The 12,952-nt window shown below is 41.8% G+C and overlaps 1 protein-coding gene across 4 annotated transcripts in view; it reads right to left on the bottom strand.

Annotated features, from left to right (window-relative positions):
* Nucleotides 1–12,952, bottom strand: part of THOC7 (THO complex 7) — a 123,262-nt gene that overhangs the window by 58,459 nt on the left and 51,851 nt on the right. For 3 of the 4 annotated variants that reach the window (XR_004027511.1, XR_004027512.1, XR_004027514.1), the window contains exons 9-11: nt 5,730–5,923; nt 744–852; nt 445–616 (exon numbers count right to left, since the gene is read on the bottom strand). The gene's annotated coding sequence lies outside the window, so the exon portion shown is untranslated. Of the gene's footprint in view, nt 1–219; nt 617–743; nt 853–5,729; nt 5,924–12,952 lie in introns of all 4 variants that reach the window. The other variant, XR_004027513.1, reaches the window with a different exon arrangement.

Here is a 12,952-nt window from a genome sequence, read left to right as displayed (position 1 = left end):
AAGAAGCAAAAGAGGCACGCCCCCTGTCCTTGGTGAAGCTTCTAGCTTAATGATATAGACACATCATCAATTAAATAATCACACAAATAAGATAATAATTTTTAGTACACAACCATCAAACAAATAAATGAATAATTTATGAATAATATCAACACTGAGAAAGTTACTTCACCTTTCTAAGTCTGTTGTCTATGTAATAGAAATAAGAGTAGAACTTACCTCTAGTGTTGTGAGCATTAAATAAAGTAGTCCAGTTAAAGCTCTTAGGACAGTGCCTGGTACATAGTTAGTGCCCAGTGTCAGCCATTTATCATTTCTATTGTTACTGTCATTTTTATCACCATTATAGCCATGATGTTTTGAGAGTACAAGGGGCACAGGGCACAGCATCTACGTAGACATATCCACTAGAGCCCTCTTTCCCCAAGAGAAAAGCCTGTGTACCTTGGTCACCCTGGGCAAGAGATCCAGTGAAGGTGGGCGGTTCATCCACATCTGCAATCTGGATTAAAATGGTCTGTGATGCTGTCGCCCCTTGGTTGTCTTTGGCATAGATTATCAGTGAATACAGTGTCACCGTCTCAAAGTCTAGCTTGGGTACTCCAGTGGTGAATAACTACATTTTTTAAAAACGAAGAATAATGGAGTGAATGACTGGCTTCATAAGGATGTAGATGGAATATTTTAGATCTATAATCCCCAATATCAGTCAGCACTTTTTTAAAGACATAAAAATTTTGTACCTAAAAAGCATGGTGATCTGATTTTTTTAAAAACTTCCATGAGCCGAGAATTCACTGATGTTGTATCCAATGGTTTCTCCTTCATTTTTCCATCTTTCCACGATTCTTCCTAGAAACAAAGTTAACCATTTATTGAACCCCTTCCTCACTTTGTCAAGGATTATCCTGAGCATTTTACAAACATTTCATTCTATCCTTGAAATTGCAAGTGGATGCATTTTACAGGTGCAGAAGCTGAGACTTGCAGAGTTAAGCTGTTTGGCCAAGTTTTCATGGATAGAAATACAATGAACCTGGATTCCCCTGACTTCAGGCTCACGCTCTTCATCATGAGTCTAAGCTGCTTAGCACACAAAATGGATGAAAGGGCCAAATAAGAGCCCCTCTTTTCCCTCCCCTGTTCAGTCATCCACGTCTCCTGTTTCCTGTGTCCTTTGTGGTTTTCACCTGGTTTTCGAACTGCTCTGTTCAGAGTCCTCTTGAGGTTGAGTATCAAGAGAACTGGGTTCCAGTTTCACGTCTAGAATGAAATGGCCCTAAGACTTTGGCCATGATCTTTCACGTCTCTAGATTAGATGTCTTCATCCTTACAGGAAAGCCTTGTAAGTTCTGTTGCTAATGTCCTTCCCAGGTCTGTCATGATGTGGCTAGGTTAGGGATCACTTGTTTCTAAAACTTTCTTATTGGTAAAGTAACAGAAAGCAAAGATTTTATTGAATAGCAAAAGCCACTAGAAGGGGTTAGATACTTACTTGTCTTTGGGCATTCTATGTCAAACCATGAGCCCTTTGTCTAAAATGATTATGGGTTTTAAGGCAATACTAATAGCTTACATGTACTGAGCACTTACTATTTACCAACTCTAAGTGTTTAATATTAATTACATTCTTTAACCCTCAGAAAAACATTGTGATCGATACTTTTATTATGCCCATTTTACAGATGAAGAAACAGAGGCTTAAAGAGATCACCTAACAAGGAACAGAGAGGCAGGACAGGAATCCAGACTTTCCACCAAAATCCGTGCTCTTAGCCACGCAGTACACTACCAGTGTGGCCTCCTTCTCAGTAATAGAATCACTGAATCTCAGAAAAAAGGAGCACAATGTCACCCCACCAACATCATATTAACAAAAGCTAACATTTTTTGAGCACTTTCTTTGTGCTAGGCATTGCTCTCAGCCCTTTAACTCACTTAATCATCAAAATCAACCTGTGCGAAACGTAGTCTTACTACCATCCCCATTTCACAGATGAATAAATTGAAGCTTAGATTATAAAATATATCCTAAAAAGTCATGCTGCAGGAAGAGGCAGAACCTGGACCTGACCCGGGCCAATCTTGCACTTATCAGCATCAGCTGACTGCAACATCTGCTTCTTTTTCACACAATTACATGAAAAGTCAGTAATACATGGATATTTCATAGCCATACTCTGCTGAGCACTTACGGTAGACTGGACATTTTATCTCTTCAATTCTCACAATTATCCCATAGAATAAATATTATTATCATCCCAATGCTACTGATGAGGAAATTGAGGCTCAGAAGTTAAATACTTCGCTCAAGGTAACACAGCTATTGAGTGACAGAGCTGAGATTTAAAGTTAAGTCTTTCTGACTCTAAATTTTTTTCTTTTCATCATACCCCAATGCTTCCTGATAAGTTAATTTAATACCATAGCCTGGTGTTAAAACATACAAGGTTTTCCAGCTCTGCTTAAGCACAGCCTTATCTTCAAGGAGCTCCCTTAACCAAGAAGTACAACCCTGGGCTCAAGCTGGCCTTTCAGGTGTGTTTCCCTCTGTCCTGGGAGCCCCCAGGGACAGCAAGTGTGTCCATTTTGCTCCCTAGCATGTTACATGGTATCAGGCTTCCCATTCGTTTTCAATATATATTTAACGAATCAATGCAAATGCCTATTCTTTACACTGGGAGAAAACAGGAAGATGGTTTAAGTCTCCATCTGGCAGATTACTCCCATCCAGGGAATAGGCAGGGTGAACACAGAAAGGGTAACTTGGGTTCATTTTCCCAACCTGCCTATGCAACCCCACTTATGTTGCTCAATGACAGGTAGCAATTTGAAGATTACATAACCAGAGTGTACCTTGTCTCATTTCCATTGATTTATCTATATAATCAGTTCACTTCAAGCTTTGCTATTGTTTCTGCAGAGACTAGTTTGGTGTTCATTTGGTGGTTGGTGGTTTTTGTTTGACTGCCTGACCAATCGCCCTTCCTAAGCTCAATCAGTCTTTTGCAAAACAAACAAGCATATATGCTGCAAGGAAAGCAGTTCACCAAAGGATAATGATATGCTGGGATATGCTAAACCCCAAATAGAACAGTATTTCCGTCCTTGTACTGCAATGTTGTAGAAACAGTTATTAACTTATTTCATTTAGCCTTTATCTGCAGGTGTATTTGCTTGTTATGAAACTGCTGCATAATTGAACTACTTCTAAAGCTTGTCTTTAATACAGTTATGATTATGTGGCCACAACTTTCTTAGTTTTTTTATTACCTGTAATCTGGCTATAATAATGCTAAATATTGAAGTATATTTATTACAGTAACGGCTAGTGTGTGTTGACTGCTTGCTATGGACAGAGCAGTAAGACAGCACTTTCCATACATTATCTTTTAGAATCTTCTTGCTAATCCCTGAAAATAATAATTAAAGCCCAGAAAGTCCAATAAATTATCCAAGATCATGTTTCTACTGACTGAAGGAGCTGCGGTTGAAAACTAGGTTTATCAGACCCCCAAATCAGTGCTTAGAGCAGCTATGCTCACTACCTTCACACACAGAAACACACACACATACACAGACACACACACACATACACACACACTAAGCAAAACTACTGAACACTCTTTGCCGTCATTCTGCTGCTATTTAGACTTATAACAAAAATCTAATTAAGAACAAGCAGGAGAAAACATTTTACACCAAACTGAAGCTGGAAGCAAATTTAAGTCTGACAATACCAGGGTTTGGCAAGGATATTCAAAAGCCTCGTAACAGACCCCTCCTGCTCCTTTTAAATCTGTTCTCTTTACAATAGCAATTTAAGCTGTAAGCAAATCATGTCTCTTTCCTGCACAACTCCTCAGTGGTTTCTTAGGTGTGGCAGGTGGATTTAATATCCCCAATTCTTTAATCTTTTCTATATTCATGTCTTTTGCCATGTGCCTTGGCAATTCCTCCAATAAAAACAGAGTATATTTCTTCAGCCCATGGCTTGGATATGTGACACTTGTTTCAGCCAACGATATGAGCAGATGTGGGTCTTGAAATGTACATGTGGGGGTGAGAAATCCTCTTGCTCTCCTTCTTTTGCCCAGAGAAGAATGTCCCTCTGCTAGCCAGTGTCCCAAGGAGAATGGGAAAGACAAGAGACAGACCTGAACTCAACCTGCAGACTGGAGCCAAACCAGGCTAGATCAGCTAAACAACATGCTGCTCTCAAGGACTTTATTACTCCGGCACAGCAAGCAGCATAAGCTTCATGTTCACATTGGTCCCCTTGCTCTCACGTGCCATGGGGACCATGTAGAGGAGACCAGCTGAATGCTGTGCATGCAGTGGGTTTGTATCAAGGTCTGAGAAACTCCGACCTTAGGGAATCTGGATCTCTTATAACAGCAGTCCCCAACCTTTTTGGCACCAGGGACTGGTTTCGTGGAAGACAATTTCCACAGACCAGGGTTGAGTGGGAATGGGTTCGGGATAATTCAAGATCATTACATTTACTGTGCACTTTATTTCTATTATTATTACATTATAATATATAATACAATTATTATACAACTCACCATAATGTAGAATCAGTGGGAGTCCTAAACTTGTTTTCCTGCAACTAGATGGCCCCATCTGAGGGTGATGGGAGACAGTGACAGATCATCAGGCATTAGGTTCTCGTAAGGAGAATGCAACCTAGATCCCTTGAATGAGCAGTTCACAATAGGGTTCATGCTCCAATGAGAATCTAATGCCACCACTGATCTGACAGGAGGCAGAGCTCAGGAGGTAATGAGAGTGTTGGAGAACAGCTGTAAATACAGATGAAGCTTCGCTTGCTTGCTTGTCACCCACCTTCTGTTGTGTGGCCCAGTTCCTAACAGGCCATGGACTGATACTGGTTTGTGGCCTGGGGGTTGGGGACCCCTTTCTTATAATGAATAATCAGCCTGCCTAAACTTTGATCCACAGGGAAAAATTAGCTATATTATATCTAGTTGGGTATGATATAGCCATCTGGGTAAACGAAGCTTCCTAACATGGCTCACAAACACTGCAGGCTCTGCCTCCCCCATCTCCTTTGCAGTATAATCTCCCACCATGCTTTCTCTTTGGCTCCTGTCACATTGATCCTTCAGTCCTCTCTTTTTACCATTCTCCTTCTTGCTACAGGGACTTCGCACATGCTGCTCCCTCTGCCTGGAATGTTCTTCTCTTCCTCTTTATCTCTTCAATTCCTAGGCCTTCTGCAGATTGCATTTCATGTAGCTCTTCCTCAGGGAAGACTGACTAGTTAAAATGTCCCCTTTAGGGACTCCCACAGACCCATGAGTCTGCCTTTCTTGGCTGTTACTGCATTTACAATTTTATGTTAGGTTGGTGCAAATCTAATTGCCATTGAAAGTAATGGCAAAAACTGCAATTACATTTGCACTAACCTAATACTTTTGGGTATATTCACTTGATCAGTATGTCTCCCTATGAATAAGTCAATTCCATGAGGGCAAGGAATTCCCCGTGTCTCAGTAGATTCTCAATAATAAAAATGGATTCTCAATAAAATAAATGGATCTTGATGTCCCCAAGGATTTTTAGAGTGTCTGACATATAATAGGATTCCAAAGAGTGGTCACCAAATTAATAACATACAGTAGAAGGTAAGAAAAAAGAGAATGATATTTCATTTTAAAGCCCTTGTGGTATCAAGTGATAATATTGTTTGCCAACATACTTACTTCCCAAAGATGTGTGGGTCTACGAGACAGCACAAATGGATGGACTGCGGGATTTGCATTAATAACAGGATCTCCAACCAGAGAAGCATGAGGTGAGAGACACACAGTGATTCTGGCGAACTGTGTATGTTCAGAGGCATTTTCCAGAAGAGGGCTGGCATTCTCAATGACAAAATCTGGAAAAGCTAGAACATCTTAGAGGAAACACAAAAGTTGGTTTTTTAATGAGGATTTCTACAAGACTTCCTAACCTATTTTGTATTTTAAAACCACAAAGGAAAAGTGCAATAAATACTTCTTGTTTTCTTTTTTTATTAAATTTTTTTATTAAATTAGAAGTTATTTTTTAAATTAAATGTCTTAAAAATCAGTTGATTGGCTTGATAGGGTCATCAAGAGCTGAGAAAGATTTCAGAACTTACCCTAAAAGTTACCATACTGCAGTTTCACAGAGGCTGGCAGAAGACACAAGACTTCTGGGTCAGAGACAAAGGACTTTATTACTCATAGCTCAGCAACCAGCATAAGCTTCATGTTCACATCCTTTCTCTTTGTTCCTCAGGCCCCATGGGGGCAAAAACAAATGCCCTAAATAGATGCTGTGCATGCTTTGGGTCTGCATTTGTATCACAATTGAGAAACCCTTAACTTACAAACCCACATCTTATAAAACGAGCAGTAAGCCTGCCTGACCTTTGACCTGGAGGGAGAAAATACCTTTATTATACTGGATGCTAAACAAACCATCCTCTGCTTCAGAGGGAAATAGTATCTCTATTACTACTTAAACATGCTTGAAAAAAAATTGTCCAGAACAAAGGCAGCCAGTGCCTCTGCTCACAAGATGCACAGAAGTGCAAGAGACCCACGGAGAACTGTCTCCCAGCAAGGGCTGCTCTTTTTTCATTTGTTTTGTTTTTGTTTTTTTCATACTTTAAAAAATATGTGTAGCAGCTGCCCAGTGCCCCGCCCCCATTTCCTCCACACTCACCTCTACAAGTGGAATGCTACTTCTACAACTCTGCCTGGAGAGCAGCTTCTCCTGCACAAAGGATAAGCCAGAGTGCCAGAGTGAAGTCCCCTGGAAGCTGTGCTCAAGCAATGGCCAAGAGGGATATGGTGATCACATACCTCAGCTTCCTCACTTTCAGTGTGCATAAATAACACTGAGATGTGCTTCCACACTGGATTCCTGAGTGCCCCAATGAAATCGAGCTCTGGTTGCCCCTGGCGCTAACATGCTTGTTAACACACCCTTTATCCATTACCTACCATTCATTGTCTGGCTTCCTTACCCCACTCCGGGTGTTTCCTGGGATCAGCTCCCAAGTTAATTACAATACTTGCACTGGAACCCTTCCCTTAGTGTTGGCTTTCAAGAGAATCTGAACTAAGGCAATGTGATATAATAATGTTTTGCAATGTACAATAAAACGTAAAGAATATGGCACTGGCCATTCCAGTAAGAGAAGAGTATCAGGGAGATCAGATATCATCAGTTAATTCAGATAAATACTGAAGTTTAGAAAGGTCTTCTGCCCTGCCGTATCTGATCCCTGCTCATGTCTCTGGCCTCATCTTTCTTTTTTTTTTTTTTTTTTTTTTTTTTTTGAGACGGAGTCTCGCTCTGTCACCCAGGCTGGAGTGCAGTGGTGCGATCTCGGCTCACTGCAAGCTCCGCCTCCCGGGTTCACGCCATTCTCCTGCCTCAGCCTCTCCGAGTAGCTGGGACTACAGGCGCCCGCCACCACGCCCCTCCCCCGTGCCCTCCCCCCCCCCCCCCCCCCAGGCTGGATTACAAGCGTGAGCCACCGCGCCCGGCGCCTCATCTTTCCATACGTGCCTTTTCATATGCTCTGTTTCAATTATCCCGAACTTTTTTCCACTTCTCTAGTCCACCTCTAAACAGTTATATACATTTTTTCTACAGCATTTTTAACTTCCTAACATTCTACCCATTCTTCTGTTGGCCCTTAGACATCACTTTCTTCAGAAAGCCTTTCCTGGCTTGCCTGACTCTGCTTCAGTATTCCTTCTCAGTGTTTGTATGTTACACCATCATGACATTTGACACATTGTGTTATTGCCTATGGTACTCTCAGGCCATAATTCTGCAGAATGTGTTATTGATACTGATAGATCTTTTTTTTTTTTTTTTTAGACAGAGTCTCGTCTGGTTTTCATGCGCATCTTGTCACTCAAGCTCCGCCTCCCGGGAATGGTCTCCGATCTCCTCCTGACCTCGTGATCCACCTGCCTCGGCCTCCCAAAGTGTTGGGATTACAGGCGTGAGCCACTGCACCCGGCCCCTCATATTTTTTGAATGAATAATAAGTAATATTAATGATCATTTGTAGGACAGTCTTTCACTCATATTGTTTTCATTTAATCCTCACAACAACCCTGGGGTGAGGGGTACTATTATTCTCACTTCCATTTTCCACGTGAGAATGCTGAGACACAGAAACACCAAGTGGTTTTATGTTATACAGCTAATCAGTGGCAGAGTTGGGATTTGAACTCAAAATTTGACTTGCTGGAACCAAATCTCATGTTCTCAAATGACTGATGCTTTCATGATTCAGGATGAACTTCTCTTGGGTAAAAATTAGAAAAAGCAAAAATTGGCTGGGCAAGTAGCTCACACCTGTAATCCCAGCACTTTGCGAGGCCGAGGCCGGTGGATCACCTGAGGTCTGGGAGTTCGAGAACAGCCTTGCCAGCATGGTGAAACCCTGTCTCTACTGAAAATACAAAAATTAGTCGGGCGTGGTGGTGGGCGCCCATAATCCCAGCTACTCGAGAGGCTGAGACAGGAGAATCACTTGAACCCGGGAGGCAGAGGATGCAGTGAGCCCAGATCACCCCATTGCACTCTAGCCTGGGCAACAAGAGTGAAACTTCATCTCAAAAAAAAAAAAAAAAGAAAGAAGAAAGAAAGAAAGAGAAAGGACAGAAAGAAAGAAAAAGAAAGAAGAAAGAAGAAAGAGAAAGAAAGAAAGAAAGAAAGAAAAAAAGAAAAGAAAAGAAAAAAGAAAAAGTGAAAGTTTTCAGAATGTCAAAATTTGAGAAAGTTCTCACACAACTGAACAATAGCTCTGGGGAGGAAGGAGGAAAAGGACATAATGAACGAACTTTCCGATCAAGCAGATTTCGGCTCAGATCCTAATTCTGAGTCTCACTGGACAAATGACCACTTGGACAAGCAACTCATCTTCTCTGAGGCTAGAAGACAACTGTCACTCAACAAGAAGCCTCTGGCCGGACCAGTTAGGAAGCTGCTCATTGTTATTTAAGAGATAAGTGATACAGATTATTGGCCACTATGACTTGTCATTCATTCTCATAGAAAATGTAGAGTTTCTTTTTAAATAAATTCATTATGTTTTATTAGACAGGACGTATGAAAGGTGGGTAAAAATAGTTCCCTAAATGATGTTATTTCATACAACTTCTGTCTAACCCTGTGGTGTCAGGAAATTACTCAATGCTTGAAGTCACAATGCGTTTGGAAACAAAAAGTCATGATATGTCCTACTGTGCTGGCTTACTTTGTATTTTTCTCTGTTTTCTTCTTTCTCTCTCCTTTGTTTGTTCTCTGCTCCCCTTAATTTCAGCTGAGCATTTTCTTTAAAGTGAAGGTTTTAGCAAAGGTAACTAAGGCTAGACTCTCAGAACATCTTTGGAAACAGCAAGTAAATTTTTTTTAAACTGCCCTGAATTCAGGTCCTATTGCCTCTTCATTCCCAAATTAAAACTTCTCTTCCAATTTAGTTGGTCAAGCTTTTATTGAATGGTAAGGTTGGTCCCTAGGTATTAGGTATAACTTAAGAAATTCACAAGGATGAATAGGGTCTCATACCTGCCCCTTCACTCCCTGCTCAGGTACACTCAGCCCAGGAGAAAATGTGATGTATCCAAGAAAGAGCAGTGAGGCAGACACTGTCAGTGCCCCACCCACATCCCTTTCACTCTTACCATTTCAGTGCACACTGGCCCAATTCCATCTGTCGGTGCCTGTGGTGTCCTCTGGCACTGAAGTGCTGGAGAATTAATGTGCTTTTTTTTTTTTTTTTTTTTTTTTTTTTTTGGTCTCCATCAAAGGAGCCTTTCCTCTCCTAAACCTCATGAATCTATTTCATGAAGGTAGCTGCAAGCCTCTCTCCAGTCGTGTATATTTTCACCATCCTCTTTCCTGAATCTTAAAATTATCTTCTACTTCCAAAGGTGTGCTTTAGGATACATACAACATTTCTGTTTCAGCAATGGTCTGAAAATTTCTGAACCATAAGATTTGTTAACTAGATATTTTTTATTTTTGCTCATTGACTTTCCTGAAACAGGCAAGGAAACAGATTCACCCCTCCAGCCTCCAGAAGGGAGAGCACAGCCTTGCCAACACTTTGAGTTCTGCCCAGTGAGACCCATGTCAGAACTTTTAACTACAGAACTGTAAGACAAATCTATGCTTTTTAAAGGCATCATCAAGTTTGGGATAATCTGTTGCAGCATAAAAAGAAAATTAATACAGGGGTTATTTCGATTATGTAAGAAAATATCAGTAAGCACATCTTACGTGATTGAGCTGCCCATAGTGAACGTGCCAATGTGCTAAACCTGAAATCGGGTAGCATCACTCCTTTTCTCAAAATCCTCCAAGAGCTTCTCATCTCACACAGAGCAAAAGGCCAAACTCCTACAACGGCCTCCAGATCCCACATGCTAGGTCCTTCGTTATTTGTCTGACGTCATATTCTACCACTCTTGCTCTCCCTCTCTCTGTTCCAGCCACACAGGCCTTTCTGTTCTTTGCACACATCAAGCAGTCTGTGCCACAGAGACTTTGCTCTGATCATTCTCCTCGTCCAAGGTGCATCTTCCCTGGATCTCTCCATGACTCATTTACTCATTTCCTGTAGGTCTCTGCTATTAGGTTGGAGTAAATATAATTGTGGTTTTTGCCATTAAAAGTAATGGCAGGCCGGGCGCAGTGGCTCATGCCTGTAATACCAGTACTTTGGGAGGCTGAGGCAGGTGGCTCACTTGAGGTCAGTAGTTCAAGACAAGCCTGGCTAACATAGTGAAATCGCATCTCTACTAAAAATAAAAAAATTAGCCAGGCATGGTCGTGCCTGTAATCCCAGTTACTGGGAAGGCTGAGGCAGGAGAATCATTTGAACCCAGGATGTGGACGTTGCAGTGAGCCGAGATCACACCACTGCAATCCAACCCGGGTGACAGAGCAAGACGCCATCTCCAAAAAAAAAGTAATGGCAAAAACCGCAATTACGTTTGTGCCAACCTAATATAATGTCACTATAGCAGAGAGGTCTTCTCAGGCCAAATAAAAAAATTTCCCAACCCTGCAGACACTTCCTATCTCTTAAAATTTCACATATTATTTGTTCATTTTTTTTGCCTCCTCCCTATCCCCCTCCCACTTAAAATACAAGTGTCATGAAATTGGGAAATTTCATCTGTTCCTCGCTGTATGCTCAGTACCAAGAATAGTGTCTGTCCATAGTAGGCACTTAATAGATATTTGTGGAATGATTAGGTGAATAAATGAATACATAAAATGATCCTTTTTTGCTAACTGAGGTATATCAATCCTGTTGACCTATGGGTCAAGACCTTATAATTTTGTGACACGGAATGCACTTGAAAACTTGCTACTACATGCCATTTTGTTGGTTAGGATTCTCTATTCAATTCCACAGGTTGGGCCATGTCAATGATGGCTTATATCTGTATTCAATGGTGTCTTGTTGCCATTGCATTAAAGAGTGAATTGATTTTAGGTTTTTCTTCAATATATTTGCATGAGCTGAGAAACTTGGGAATAATTTGGTTTTCCACTAAAGGTATATTCTGAAAAACAATCTCAATCCCTTAACATACGATAATCTCTAGAAAAGGGGATCATAATTTTCTGAGAATATCAACCCATCCGCCAAACTGGTTTTGTTTTGTTTGAGACAGTCTCACTCTCTCACCCAGGCTGGAGTGCAGTGGTGCGATCTTGGCTCACTGCAACCTCCACCTACAGGGTTCAAGCAATTCTTGTGCCTCGGCCTCCCTAGTAGCTGGAATTAAAAACGTGCATGCCACCATGCCTGGCTAATTTTGTATTTTCAGTAGAGATGAGATTTTGCCATGTTGCCCAGGCTGGTCTCAAACTTCTGACCTCAAGTGATCCGCCTGCCTTGGCCTCCCAAAGTGCTGAGATTGCACGTGTGAGACACCACACTTGGCCCAAACTGTTATTTAAGTAAGTAGGGCTGGCATTTTATTATGCATTTCCTGTCAAAATAGTTACATAAAAAAACTTTTCACTTTCTGAAATTAAATCAATAAGTAAAAATAATAAGAATAGAGCCAGGCACGGCAAGGCGCGGTGGCTCACACCTATAATCCCAGCACTTTGGGAGGCCGAGAAGGGCGGATCACGAGGTTAGGAGATCGAGAACATCCTGGCTAAGACGGTGAAACCCCTTCTCTACTAAAAATACAAAAAATTAGCCGAGCATGGGGGCGAGCGCCTGTAACCCCAGCTATTCGGGAGGCTGAGGCAGGGGAATGGCGTGAACCCGGGAGGCGGAGCTTGCAGTGAGCCGAGATCGTGTCACTGCACTCCAGCCTGGGCCACAGAGCCGCGGATCTGTCTCAAAAAAAAGAAAAAAAAAGAAAAAGAATAGAGCCAGGCACACTGGCTCACACCTGTAGTCCAGACTGCTTGGGAGGCTGGGGTGGGAAGATCACTTGAGCCTCAGTTCAACTTGGGAGGTATAGCAAGACCCCTTCTCTAGAATAAAATAAAAAGAATAAAAATGATCATAGGCTCATAGCTGTATCACAAAGACAAATTGTGAAAAAATAGAGAATGCTATGTGAAAATGCTGGCATAGAATGATGGAAACTGAGATACCGGGCGCGGCGGCTCACGCTTGTAATCCCAGCACTTTGGGAGGCCGAGGCGGGCGGATCACGAGGTCAGGAGATCGAGACCACGGTGAAACCCCGTCTCTACTAAAAATACAAAAAATTAGCCAGGGATGGTGGCGGGCGCTTGTAGTCCCAGCTACTCGGAGAGGCTGAGACAGGAGAATGGCGTGAATCCGGGAGGAGGAGCTTGCAGTGAGCGGAGATTGCGCCACTGCACTCCAGCCTGGGCGAGAGAGCGAGACTCCATCTCAAAAAAAAAAAAAAAAAAGAATGATGGA

This window comes from Nomascus leucogenys, chromosome 21 (genome assembly GCF_006542625.1).
Source record: "Nomascus leucogenys isolate Asia chromosome 21, Asia_NLE_v1, whole genome shotgun sequence".
NCBI lineage: Eukaryota > Metazoa > Chordata > Mammalia > Primates > Hylobatidae > Nomascus > Nomascus leucogenys.
This window is presented reverse-complemented; position numbering and strand designations above follow the sequence as displayed.